Genomic DNA, 13,158 nt, shown 5'->3' with positions numbered 1-13,158 from the left:
TCTTCAGACCAGGGCCATATAAGTTCTGACAGTAAGCTGTGAGATTGTGTACAAAGATCTTTATGTACATTACAGTTGGATGGTTTCAAAACGATGGAAGCTGGGGATCAGGAATATACTCTTGCAGTAGATTTCTCTCCACTTTTCAGTATGTCATGCTGAGGTTTAGCTCCTGTTGGGTCCATTCTCTTCTGACAAGAAGTTAATCAGGCAAGAGGCATGCCAAACCCACACACAAACCTGCCAGTGAGCAGGAAGTGACTTTGAAAGATGAATGTTTGGCTTTAGTGATTCCCCACTGTGATATACTAACATCACCAGACAAAGAAAAAATCAGGGGAGGAATGCTGAAAATAGTGCACAAGATGCTTTCATGTCAAGAAATCATGTGTAAAAAGATATCTAGACCATCCTTGAGTGGATCTGTCTATGGCTTTTGGAAGCTTGAAGGGGGTTTTCTACTACCAACTGCATCATTCATTCTGATATAAAATTCGCTTCTTCAACCCTGTACAAACTCCTGTTGTGTTTAAAGCTGGAGATTTTCCGCTATAGCTGTGTGGCTCTATTGATGGCAATGTCAGTCTGTCATGCAGATGAGTGGGGCACCATTTTGTACTTTATCATTTCCCAAACAATGGACTCTGGACTTCTTTTACTTTTGTGATCTCCGACTTTTACTTTAACGTCACCATAAGGATTGCCATTTAGTACATGCATTTATCCCCTGTCAAGGTGAATTGTAATAACTTTGGTGGTTCAACTTTGGTGGTTCAACTTTGGTGACTTTTCCTCCTAGCACCACATCAGGTCAAAATTCTCTTTTACCTCCCAAGGTAATCAATAAATTAAATGTTTTGACACAAAAATCTGTTATCTGTGGGCCGTCGCAGTAATATGCATGGCTGTGCTGATCGTCTGGCCTACCTGCCTGTCTACCCATCTACCTGCTTACCTGTCTACCTCTGCCCGAGCACTCACTGCCTATGACAATGTGATTTGGGGGAGTGGCTTTGGAGGAAGGCCTAATAGGAGCGGGTGGGATTTTTTCCATTGGATACTTTCAAAATCTAGCTGTTTCTCCAACATTACCTACCCCTTTAATCATCAGTCACTGTTTTTCTGTCCCCTACAAGTATAGCGATACATCACTTCATGATTATGACATGTAGCTTACAGCATATACATTAAGTGGGTGCAAAACATTTCTTTATTGAACCTGAGAGGAAATTTAAAAATACGAGTGTAAACCTGTTTCAGGCCAGAAGAGTTTTCTGTGACTGAATATAAAACAGTGACTACAACAATTAATGATTTTTTTTGCTTGATTTACAGTAATGCTGTAGTTGGGAAGTAGCAGGAAAGGAAAGTATGCCCTGCATTGTTTGAAAGATAATACATCATCTCGAATCACAAAGACTTTGACGTTAATGTTTATGTTTTGAATGTGAGTTAATGTCTGCCTGTACAGTAAACAATACCATACAGAGTAAGCCTGGACTGGTCTTTTGCTGGTTTTGTCTGAAAGCAGCATATGGTTGGGATACATCCTCTAGTAATAAAACCAATATTGTAGGATAATTATCGTGGATTTTACAATATGCCCACTGCATTTCTCCTGGAGGGGAAACTGTCAAGTGTTTTGCAGATGAATTTTGCTTTTTATTACCTCACAGTTAAACACTGCCCTACTATGTCAGACGTAATACAAGAGACTAGCTTTATAGTCAAGGGAACCTGCAATAAAAAATAAATAAACACGAGTGCTTGCATACTAATGTAATGTGCATATTATACAGGATGTTGTCATATTCCTTTATGTAAAATATTTTGCTTTATATGTGAGATATAACTAATATAACTATCAGTTATATGTCCCCTACAATCCACCAATCATAGAAGGCTAACTCAACTTACCGCCTGCCTTTCTGATATCAATTGCTGGACTTGACCTCAAATGTCCTCAAAAAACTTGAATGTCCTCAAACTTAACAATTACAAAATGGAAATCATTTTGTTTGCCACAACCAATTCGATCCGTCAGATAATCTGCAATCTTGGAACCACATCACATAACATTAAGCCAACTGCAAGACAGTTTGGTGTTTTATTTGATTCTGGCCTTTGTTTTGGAGGCCAAGTAAAGAAGGTTGTTCAGTCATGTTTGTTTCAACTTTCAACTATCAGGCTTTTGCAGTTAACAAACTCTGGAATTTCTTACCTGCTGATATAAGGATTGCTAAATCTATCACTGCTTTGAAATATTATTTTTTTAAAAAAGCTTTTTGTCATTTTTTTATTATTGTTTTATTTTATCTTTTATCTAAGATCATTGGCTGTGACCTTCCCTATGTCTCCTCCATATATGCCACATGCAAGGTGCAGAAGGCATCACCCTGTTAGCTCCCTTTTTAGGAAAGAGAGAAAGTGCTGGACATCTCGCCTTAGCGACATATCCTGAGGATGTTCGACTATTGAACTCTGACGCACAAGCATTTTAAAAGTAGGTATAGTAGCAGTAGCAACAAGCACTTAAAAATGTGATAACTGTCTTTGCTGTTCTACTTTGTATACTTTATCTATTAATGTGTGTATGTTTTGTCAAAGTATTAAATTCATTTTTTCTTCCTGAATTTCTGCACAAAGTTTTATCTTAAAAATATTCAGGTACCTTGGTTTTGATTGCCATTTGAACTTGTAAAATATAAATATATAACTTTAATATAACTATTTCTTGAAAACACTGACATGGTTGTAAGAGTGACAGGAATAATGGGAGTGAAGGAATGATCAACATGTTCCTAACTGCATTAAACCAAAATTATTGGCCAACTGAATTAAGGGAATAGCTTAACCTTTATCATGAAGCATGTCCCTAAAAAGACATGATAAACCAGCTACAGGGCAGTTGAAGATAATTATGTCAACCTTTATAAACACAGAATCCACTACCAGCTGTTTCCAGCCAGCCACATGTATGCCTCAGTTTAATTTACTGCATGAAAGATAATTCTGCAGTTTTAGTATATACCTCAGTATTGTATACCAGAAAAGCAGCAGTACATCGTAACACTCACAGGAGCAGCAGGTTAGTCTCTCTGACTGTCTCATTGCAGCCTGTCAGAATGAGCCATTGCTGAGCAGGTGGGATTGTCCCACCATGGAGATGTATGCATCAGGAAGCTATAAATCCTCTGCTGCCTTCCATTTGTTTACGCCCCCTGTTTCCCGCCAAACAAACTACTAGATTTCCCATGAGAGATCGCAGCCCCCACACAGCATCCTCAGTGGACATGCTTTATGGGTGTCACAGCCAGATCAAAAAAGTTAAAACACCATTTTTTTTTAAAGTGTGTTTGTGCTGAGGAGAGCTCAAGTCTTAGATTCAGCACAGAACAAAAGGGTGTGCTGTAAAACTGCGTGCCGATCATGCCTGTCATTCTTTTGAATGAACGCCCTGATTCATTTCGCAGACAAACTATAATGCTCAAATTTTATTTTAATCCATCTCCTGATTCGTGCATCAAAACCCATAACAGCGGGGCAGGTGGAGAACGAGTGTGAGCTACTGTAGGGTGGGAAGGAAAATTTCTTAAAGCAGTTTCACACTGCTGATACGACATGTGCAGTATCAATATATTAAGTACAATGTTTTTATCTCAAAACATTAGAAAAGAAATCATGCAATTTGGATCAGGTTTAATGTAATTACATGGACAGATCAAATGCATATTTTGCATTTAGGATGTCAGATTATTAATAGTCTGCTTTTCTTTACTTTAGGATCATCTTTCAGATATGTTCTATTTGAAAAGAAGGTTTTCTTTGCTGCCGAGCTCAAGCTCAATATATACAGTATGCACAATGCGGTTTTAATTCTTCTTTACTTAAATGAAAATCCAAATTATGTCAAAGCTGTCATCCCAGATGGTTTGTGTTAATTAGATGCACTGAAATGTCAGCACAGGATTCTCATTTTACTTTTTTTCTTCTTTTTTTTTTTTTACAATGATTTGAGATTATTAAACTGGGGCTAAATCTAGTCTAAACATTGTATTGTGTGTGTGAGTGTGCAACTAATATTTGAGTTTTATGTCTCTGTGCCAGAATGTTTTATTAACGTGATTCCTCACAGACGAGTTGATATATTTCACTAGCGAAGGACGTGACCCTGGTTGTTTATTTCCCATGATGAAATTGTCCAGAGGTTGATGACTCCGTAAATAAACTGTTCATGGAGCAGTAGCTCTTGGCTTCCGGTGACGAATATAATTATTATTGTGTAATCATCACAGGGCAGATGTGGCTGTCTAGGTGTAGGACTCTATTGTAACAATTCCAAGAGACTTTAGACCACTCATTCACTCACGTACTTAAGGGGTAGTGCCTATATTGTAATTTATCCTTCTAAAATTCTGCATTCACAGTGTTATTTACATACTGAAATCTCCTCTGACTGTCCAGCTGCTAAACTAAAAAAAAAGAGAAACTACAATGAGCTTATCTGCATGTTTTTAGGGGGAAACATACTTTAATTATATTTTGATTTAGAGGGGGCAATGTGCAATTCTAAAAAACAAGATCCTGCAATTATAGAAATCAAAGCTAAGGCAGGAAAGGACAATGCTCCTTTGACAATACTTTTTTCGATTACAAAGTTTATTTCCATCTTACTTTTCTATCAATGAAACTAAATATCATTGTTAGGGTTATTGCATTCCGTCTACATAAATTTATGTCACTTTCTTTTAGGCCATTTAAAATGTTCTATTATACCTACCTACCTAAGTGTAGGATACAAAGATCATCTTCATTATAATGTTTTATTTAATATATGTATGTTAAGGGAAAAAAACAAATAGCATTCACATTTTTAAATTTTGTTAGTCTGGTTCAGGAACCTCAGACTTCATTGTGTCCTCTTGGCAGTCTCATATACAATAATCTTGACTTGGTACAAGACAGACAAATGTCTTCTCTCGCATCAAAAATCCAACAATCTCCTCAATGTGGAAGGAACACAACATTGGGGCCTCACAAACCCAATTACACCCAATAAGCAGACCTGGTCATACAGAATTTAATCAAATTTACTAACAATTAATGGACATCATGTGACAGGAGCTGTCTGTTAACACCAGAACAGCTGAAACCGGGGCTACAACACAGAAACAGGAAGTCTGGAAACTGCTGCAATAGCTTTCATCAGCGATTTTCTTCTTGTTCCTCTGTAAAATTAGAAAATCAATTGTTTTGCAATTATTGCATGCCATTATCATTATCTGAAAATATCATCATTACTAAATCAACTGTAGGGTTCAAGAGTACACCAGTATACTTCCTATGGTGTACATTTAATAAAATTACCATTATCTTATTGTATGGCAATGCCACTATGTCATCTCTACTGAGCTCTGTTCTGTATTGCACCGTGTTCTATAAGTCACCAAGAGATGTAGTTTTCTGCCCCGTCCAGCTTACCATGCTTTGTCAGCAGAATTTACTGTCTATAGATCCACTGTTTGAACAATCTATAAAGCCCTCCCTCACACCCACGCAGCTGTTAGAAACTGTGTGGCAGAGGGAGAAAATTAAAGGGCCAAGCAAACAGGGATCTATAAACATATTATGTCCTGTTGTTAATGGAAATGTCATCAGCAGAAATCTCACAGCTCTATTGAGCGATGAGCCAATTTTCCCTGACTCTCTCTAAACCACTCGCATGTAAAATGGCTGGAAATTGCCAGGTTTAAGTAGGTACAGTAGCACCAGTTTGCCACCAAAAACAAAACGACCAAATTTTCCAAACAATTAAATTTAAAGGCCTCTTATCCCAGTTTTGAATGGACCATAAAAAAAAGGAATTTGAGCGTGGAAGTAGAGATCTTCTCTTGGAGGATGAATAATGACACATAAACATTTACTATGTGTGGTCAGTCCCTACTGGTCACTGGCCTTCTCTGCCCTTCCATAATAACATCAACCCCCACCTATTGAGTTGTCATAAAGTGAGGTGTGTGTCTCTGAAGCCTGAATCAGTGGTTGATTGACCGTGACACTGACCGTAGCTACTCCTGAGGCAGCAGCATCATACAGTCATGTGGGTCACTGAATGTGGAAAGAGCCGACGCTTAACCTTTATTTCTATCAGTGGCATTCCTTTAAACCTGTGAGATGTTTCCTATAATGTGAAGTCATGCAGGATGAACAGATAAAATTAATATTTTCTCAGCGTTAGCAGGAGTTGTTATCAGAGTGCTGTTTTGTTTTGGTCGACGAGACTCTGCTGCTCTGATCAACAGTAATATCCAACAAATTACCATTTTACCGGCATGTAATAAAAGTGAAGATGAAATGGATTCTGCAAAGAGCTTCGGTTTATCAGATTAGGGACATGCAGTAGTCCCTGAGTTGTTTCAGGAAAGCTCTAACAACAAACACAAAAGGGGTTGCAAATGCAAATGCACATTTTAACAAGACATCCACATTTCAGTGATAGCAGCTCGATGAGGCTGAACGTTGGCACAGGGGTGTTATGAGCTTAATGCTAATCAAAATGCTAACATGCTCACAGTGACAACAAGCAGACATGTAGCAGGTGTAATATTTCCCATGTTCACAATGTTTGTTTGGCATGTTAGCATGACATTTGCTAATTAGCACAAACACAAACTACAGCTGAGACTGGATTGTTATTTGTTTTGCAGGTATTTGCTCATTAAGTGGTCACATGTTTTTAAGATTTTAACAAATTAAGATTTTGGATTTTTTCTAGATGAAAAGTTAGGGAATGGATCAGGTGAATTATTACAAATTATCCTGAGGGACAAATTACTGTGTGTTCCACATTTCATGACAATCCATCCAATAGATGCTGAGATATTTCAGTCTGCACGAAAGAGGTGGAATGACCACCAGACTGACATTGTTGCTCTCTAGAGTCACACCCCTAGCTTGGCTAAAAATAAAAGAAATTAGCTTCAGTAGGCTAATATGTGTGTTTTAAAGGTTTATGGTTCATACTTCGCATGCTTCATACAACGTCAATTGTACTACATTGTCAGAACTTTTTATTAATTATATTGTACACTTGATAGATTTAACTGCTTCTCGCCCATTGTCATCTGGGATCCACCCCAAACCCCTGTGACCTCAAGGATAAGCTAATATAGCTAATGAAGATACATTTTTCAGATTGTTGTAAAAGACACACAGGGAATTTCATTACAAACACTCCCATTGGTTTATAGTTTATTCCCATTGCAATTTACATATACTATTCATTCCTTATGATTTAGCAACTGCCATCCAAAACTGTTTCAGTTTTTGTCCTAATTTTGTAAATAAAAAAAAAAAGCAATAATGGCACTCATTGCTGTGAATGCTTTTCTGAATAGTTATTATTTTAATGTATCACACAGTAGCTCTGTTGTGACGGTTGTCCTTTGTGGCTCAATTTTGACTCCTAGTGGAGAAAACTGAAAACAGTCTGTTTCTTTTTCCACTCACCTCAGATTCAGCTTTAGGCACTTGTCTATGTTGGAGTGCTCTGCCGACGGAAGCCATACGTTTGTCATCGGCTCATATTGGAAAAATAACTGGGCTTTGGTGTTGCTATGAAAGCCTCCCGTATCTTGTCTTATTTATCCACTCAGACACCCAAAAGGGGAGAAAGCAGCAAAATGCGACCTCTTTGATGGAGTTGCCCACACCTGCATGATTATGCAGGACGAGTGGGAACAAGGGAGAATGGAAATGATGAGCAGCAACAAGGCCAGCGATGCTGCAGGTGTCTTGTTAACACTTGAGCATTATTGACAGGTGGCATGTGGTCTGTTTTGAATTCATTATGGACATTAACCCAGTGACCGATTCCTACTAGAAAGATCCTTTGCTAGACTGATACCAATTGGTATGGCAACCTCCTGTGAGTTGATGCTGTGTGGACAAGACATTTACATCCTAAAATCTAACCATGAGTGTATATTAGGTGGAAGGAAATCAGGAAATAAATTGTGCAGGTACTATAGTTGATACAGCTGCCTCCATAGCTGCTGCCTATGTTTGAGTGCATCTAGCTTATATTTTTGCAATAATGTCTCACATATTTATTCTTTATTAGTTTTTTCTTCCCAATACAATTGAGCTGGGATGCTCTAATAGGATTTTGTTCCTTGGTTTTCTTATCTCCCTCCCACTTGTGGAGAAATAGCAAACAAAAGAAGCAGGTGCTTGGTTGTAATGACTGTGTGCAGTATTACCATGCAGTGGAAAATAGGGTTATGTCTATAAGGTCTGTCAGAGATCCTGTGATGTACTGTAAGCCTCTTGATATCCCTGTTAGAACGAGTAAGCAGCTGTAAGTTTCACTGTTCATATCTTGCACTCTGGCTTCATGTCTCATGAGCATTTAAAAGGACTGAGAGAAAGGGATAAGAATAGAAAAAAGAACTTTGAGTAGAAGCACCTAAATAAATATGACAGATCAGTAAGTATCACAGAACGAATTGGAGAAGGTGCAGTCAGATCTGAGTGGCTGTCACACGTGACTTATAAGTATGTAATTGTCAAAAACATATCAGTTTAATAGTGCAAAGTAAATTCTGTCGTCTGACACTTGCTGTTGTCTTTCAGCTAACAGAGAAAACAAACTCTGACTCTATTTTTCCCAGCAGATGACCCTGGATCTACAAGGATTAGGGCACTAATCACTTGTCTCAGGTGATTACATTTTTACCTGTTTCACTCACATAAACTAACCTAGATGCTTGTGGTGTCCAGAGGCGTGCGACCTCTGACTTACTTGTAAGTTGCTTTGGATAAAAGCGTCTGCTAAATGAATAAATGTAAATGTAATGTTGACAGAGTTTGTTTTCTTGCATGAATAAAGACACAGTACTTTCACTGTATATGCAGTGGTGTATGTAAAGTATGTTAAAAAACGTACATAAATGGGACAGTTCTTTAACTGCAGAGATGCACATTATTTCACCATGCTTGGCAAAGCTTTTTTGAAATACATTTCAACACTATTCAAGATCATCTATGAAATGTCCACTAGGGGGTGGAAGAGTGGAGCAAAAGATTGTCAGCCCCCTTTAATCAACAGTTCTTAATAAATTGACTTTAACATAGTGTGATGAATCATTATAAACCTAGTTAGGAGGCTGTTTTCATTAAGGACTTTTAAATAAAGCTCTAGGCTCACAGTGTTAGTCATGCTGAGGGTGTAGAATATATATATTGTATGTGACTTTCACACTGCGATGGACTGGCAACCTGGCCAGGGTGTACCCCGCCTTTCGCCCAATGTCAGCTGGGATAGGCTCCAGCCCCCCAGCGACCCTGTACGCAGGATAAGCGGTTGACGATGGATGGATGGATGGATGTGACTTTCACAATGAAGCAGTAATGAGGATTCAAGTAATAATAGCCTCACAGATGTAATAGTACAGGATCTATGGAGAATCATATTAGAATTTTCTGCTCAGAACTGAAGGACAGTGATTACATTCAAAGCATTGCAAGAACAAGAACTGACCCAAAAGAAATCATAAAGAGTGTAGGATGATGTATAGATGTGTCATAATCTTAGCTGGGGGATTTACGTTACTGTGTTTACCTGGACAGTGTTTGTCAGTAAAAGTCACTCAGTCAGATAATTGAGTAAAAAGAGACAGATGGTGGCAGCATTTACTGCTGATTACATGGAGGTCATAAACTGCCTTTCAGTAGCTGGGGTGCTTGGTCCAAGCCTATTAAAGTGCCAGAGCCTGAATCTTTGAGGGCTGCAGCTTCACAGGCAGGAGAGTGGAGGCTTTAAACAGTCGGCCAAGACTAGAGACTCCAACATCCAGAGTACAGGCACACAATACGTGTATCTTAACAAGGATGCATGGTTTCATGTCTGTAACAGTGCATATGGTGGGATTTATTTTTTCAACTTTTACGTCTGTAGACTCAGTCCCGCATGATACGTGTAGAAGAGTACTTGATCTTCTCTTCACATCACTGGAGTTGGCATACTGTAGCAAGGGACGCAGCCACTGTCACTCACGCAGAGTAAAATATTCCATACCAGAGGCCTCTAGGCTATAGCAAAATTGCATAGAGTAGCACAATGGAGGAAATATAAATAGTATATGCTGATGTAGGTGCCATGCGCAGTGTTGTGAAATGACACAGGGACGCAAGAGAAGCAATGTTCCTCTGCAAACCTGCTGGACAATGCAAAATTCATTATTGGAACAAATGGTTTATGAAAGACTCCTCAAGATTTAAGACCATATGGTAAATATCAATATCAGATTCTGCAAAACTCTCGCAAAACTGGAGCTGTGGAGTTAAACAAAAGACCTCATTTGATTTTTAACCTGCTGATAAGATTTTGTAGTTGCTGCATATCTAGTTACATACTTACTAGTTACTTATTTACGGGGGCTATACTGTGATATTTACACCAGCTGAAGGATGTACTGGTACAACTGTGTAAATATTGATTACACAAGCATTATCACTAATTGAATAGACTGAGGTTTACTGCATTGCAATAACCTGCTAATGTTGAATTTATATCTATGGATAAGTCAATGTTTCGTTCTACTCTGCATTCTGCTGCAGGGATTACTCGCCATTCATTCACATTAGTCTGGTGTATTGGCTTCCCTGGGAACAGGTGCTGTGGAGTGAGTGTTTACTGATCATACTGATGTATTTGTCCACCAACTCCACAAGACAGGCAATCAATATTCCAATTACAGGTAGATTTCCATTCTTCCACTGTAGAATAGTGACCATCAGTCAATATCTTTGTCAAAATGATTGGCAGTATATCCACAAAAAAGGTCTCTGGAGCAAGATGTGAGCAAATGACCTACAGCTTTGCGGTGTCAGTACGTCAAATTAGTCAATCTTCCAAGCAACAATTCTTTATTAAAATGTTACAAAACCAGATGATGGTTGGTAAAATGTAAATCTTCGCCACTGCTAAAATGTGTTATACAATACCAATGAATTTGCAATGGATTCATGGAGACTATCTCGAATGAATATCAACACTGAAGTCAGAAGTGATCTGAGCCAAGAGCTACCTAAAGAAAAATTGTCTGTGTCATGTGCTATAGACAGTGGATAGCTTTGACCTTTCACCTGCATGATTGGATGTAATGTAAACTTGTATGCATATACCTTGTATGTATGTACCTACATACACTGGTGTATTTTGTTTTACATAGTTTTACAATTTATACTGAACAAAATTCAGGCCTATTTCACTCATTCTCTCATATGTTCACAAATCTGTTCTCATTCTCTCATATGTTCACAAATCTGTCAAAAATCTGGGTTAGTGAGCACTTGTCCTTTGCCGAGATAATCCATCCACCTCACAGGTGTGGCCTATCAAGAGGCTGGCCACAATAAAAGGCCACTAACACAGATTCTGACAGAGAAATAGGCACATATGTGTTCAGTGTACATGCCCAATAAATGTTTGTTTTTAGAAAGTTTAGAAACTTTACAACTCACCTGCATCCGAGAAAGTTGGAAGTGCAAATATCTCCGTGGAAAAAGGGAAACTCTTGAAATGGTCACCTTGTGACAGCAGCTACTTAAGAGTGAGTTCCCAAACTACTTGGCCGTCCATCTCCATTTATGGAAAAATAAACATTTGCAATATCAGAACAGTTCAGACACACTAAAGAAGTGGGTGCATTCACAGATAATAAAATTATCCCAAGACATAAAAACAGTATCTGCTTTAAAAATTAAATTATTGACTGAAGTAATGTAAAGATAAACTGTGCCACCATTTATTACAGTAATTGCAGTAATTGGTTTATGTACTTACTTATTTGTGTTTACTTTTTGTAACATTTATTCTTAGTACACATATTGTCATTATAACAGATGTGATACTGTGTATTATGTGGTTGACACATTTTCAGTTTAAAAGGGTTACAGTCCTGCTTGGGTTTCCTGTTGCATGGTTGTTGTCAAATGTTGTTAACATGAAGACAAGAACATTCAGTACCGCTTCCTCACAGCTGATGTGTGTCTGTTCAGCTTGACTGGCCTGTAATGAGGAGATGGAACCCACTCTTTTTCAATTAGGACTGAACACTGAGTCAGCCAGTGGGCCCTCTAACTCATTCACATCAAATGAGTTGTAGGGCCCATCAGATTCACATCTTTGCTTACTTCCTTGCTGCATTCTAACTCAACACTATTGACAATGCAGTAAAGTGAGCAGAATCAACTGCCTATGTTCCCCAGTTCTTCGGGTGGAGGGGATATAGCGCCCTGCATCAGCATACTAAAAGTCCCACGACTGCTTTAGATGCTGTTCGTCCAAAGAGCACTGTTCACAGTTCCCTGAGTCTGACCTGCCACTGCACATTTACTGTTCTCTGGTCCACTGGCATTCAGAGCCATTAAAATCCCATCTTGCTTAGCTAGGTGCGTCTGACACTAATGGAGACTGACTCTGCCCATTTGCTTTGTGCTAGCCCATTCATTTCCTCCAACTAAAATGCTTGTGTCCAAACAGAGCGAAGGTGGGGGGGATAGCTGCTCTCAAAGTCAAGACCTATTCATGATCCTCTGGATCATCCGTGGATCAAGTGCTGTGGCCATATCTCTTCTTCTCCTTTCCCTCTCTCTCTCCTCGGGCACAGATTGGCCTCACATGATTAGCAGAGTGTAAATGGAAGTGAGCAAACATCCAGGGGTGGCCCTCCTTGTGGATAAATATTTGTTGTCCTTGTTTGGATAGTGAGGAGGGCTTTCTCTCTCTCTTTCTCTCTCTCTTTCTCTCATACAGCACAGTGGCTGTTCAGAATGAATGTTTGTATCCGCTGTCTGCTTGAGAGAATTTGGTTTTTCTGTTGTAATGTGAAACATGCTCACACATCATTTATTCTAGTTTGCTTGTTCATAATTCTAATGCTCATTTATAAATCATGAGTGGGGCTGAAAGACTATCTCTTACACACTGGCATATATTAGATATACATAATGTACTGCCCTGTGAATGTACAGTAGTAGGAACAATTAGGTCAAAATACTGTATGAAATTTAAAACTCATTAGATACTACATTTAGGTATACTTCATAGAACGTGCAAACTATGGTTTTTGTCATCAACGCCTAAAGCATTGC

The sequence above is a fragment of the Micropterus salmoides genome, unplaced genomic scaffold (assembly GCF_014851395.1).
Source record: "Micropterus salmoides isolate LMB-PRFRI ecotype aquatic unplaced genomic scaffold, ASM1485139v1 Ms_hic_scaffold_19, whole genome shotgun sequence".
Lineage (NCBI taxonomy): Eukaryota > Metazoa > Chordata > Actinopteri > Centrarchiformes > Centrarchidae > Micropterus > Micropterus salmoides.
The sequence above is the reverse complement of the archived record's forward strand: the minus strand, read 5'-3'. Positions refer to the sequence as shown.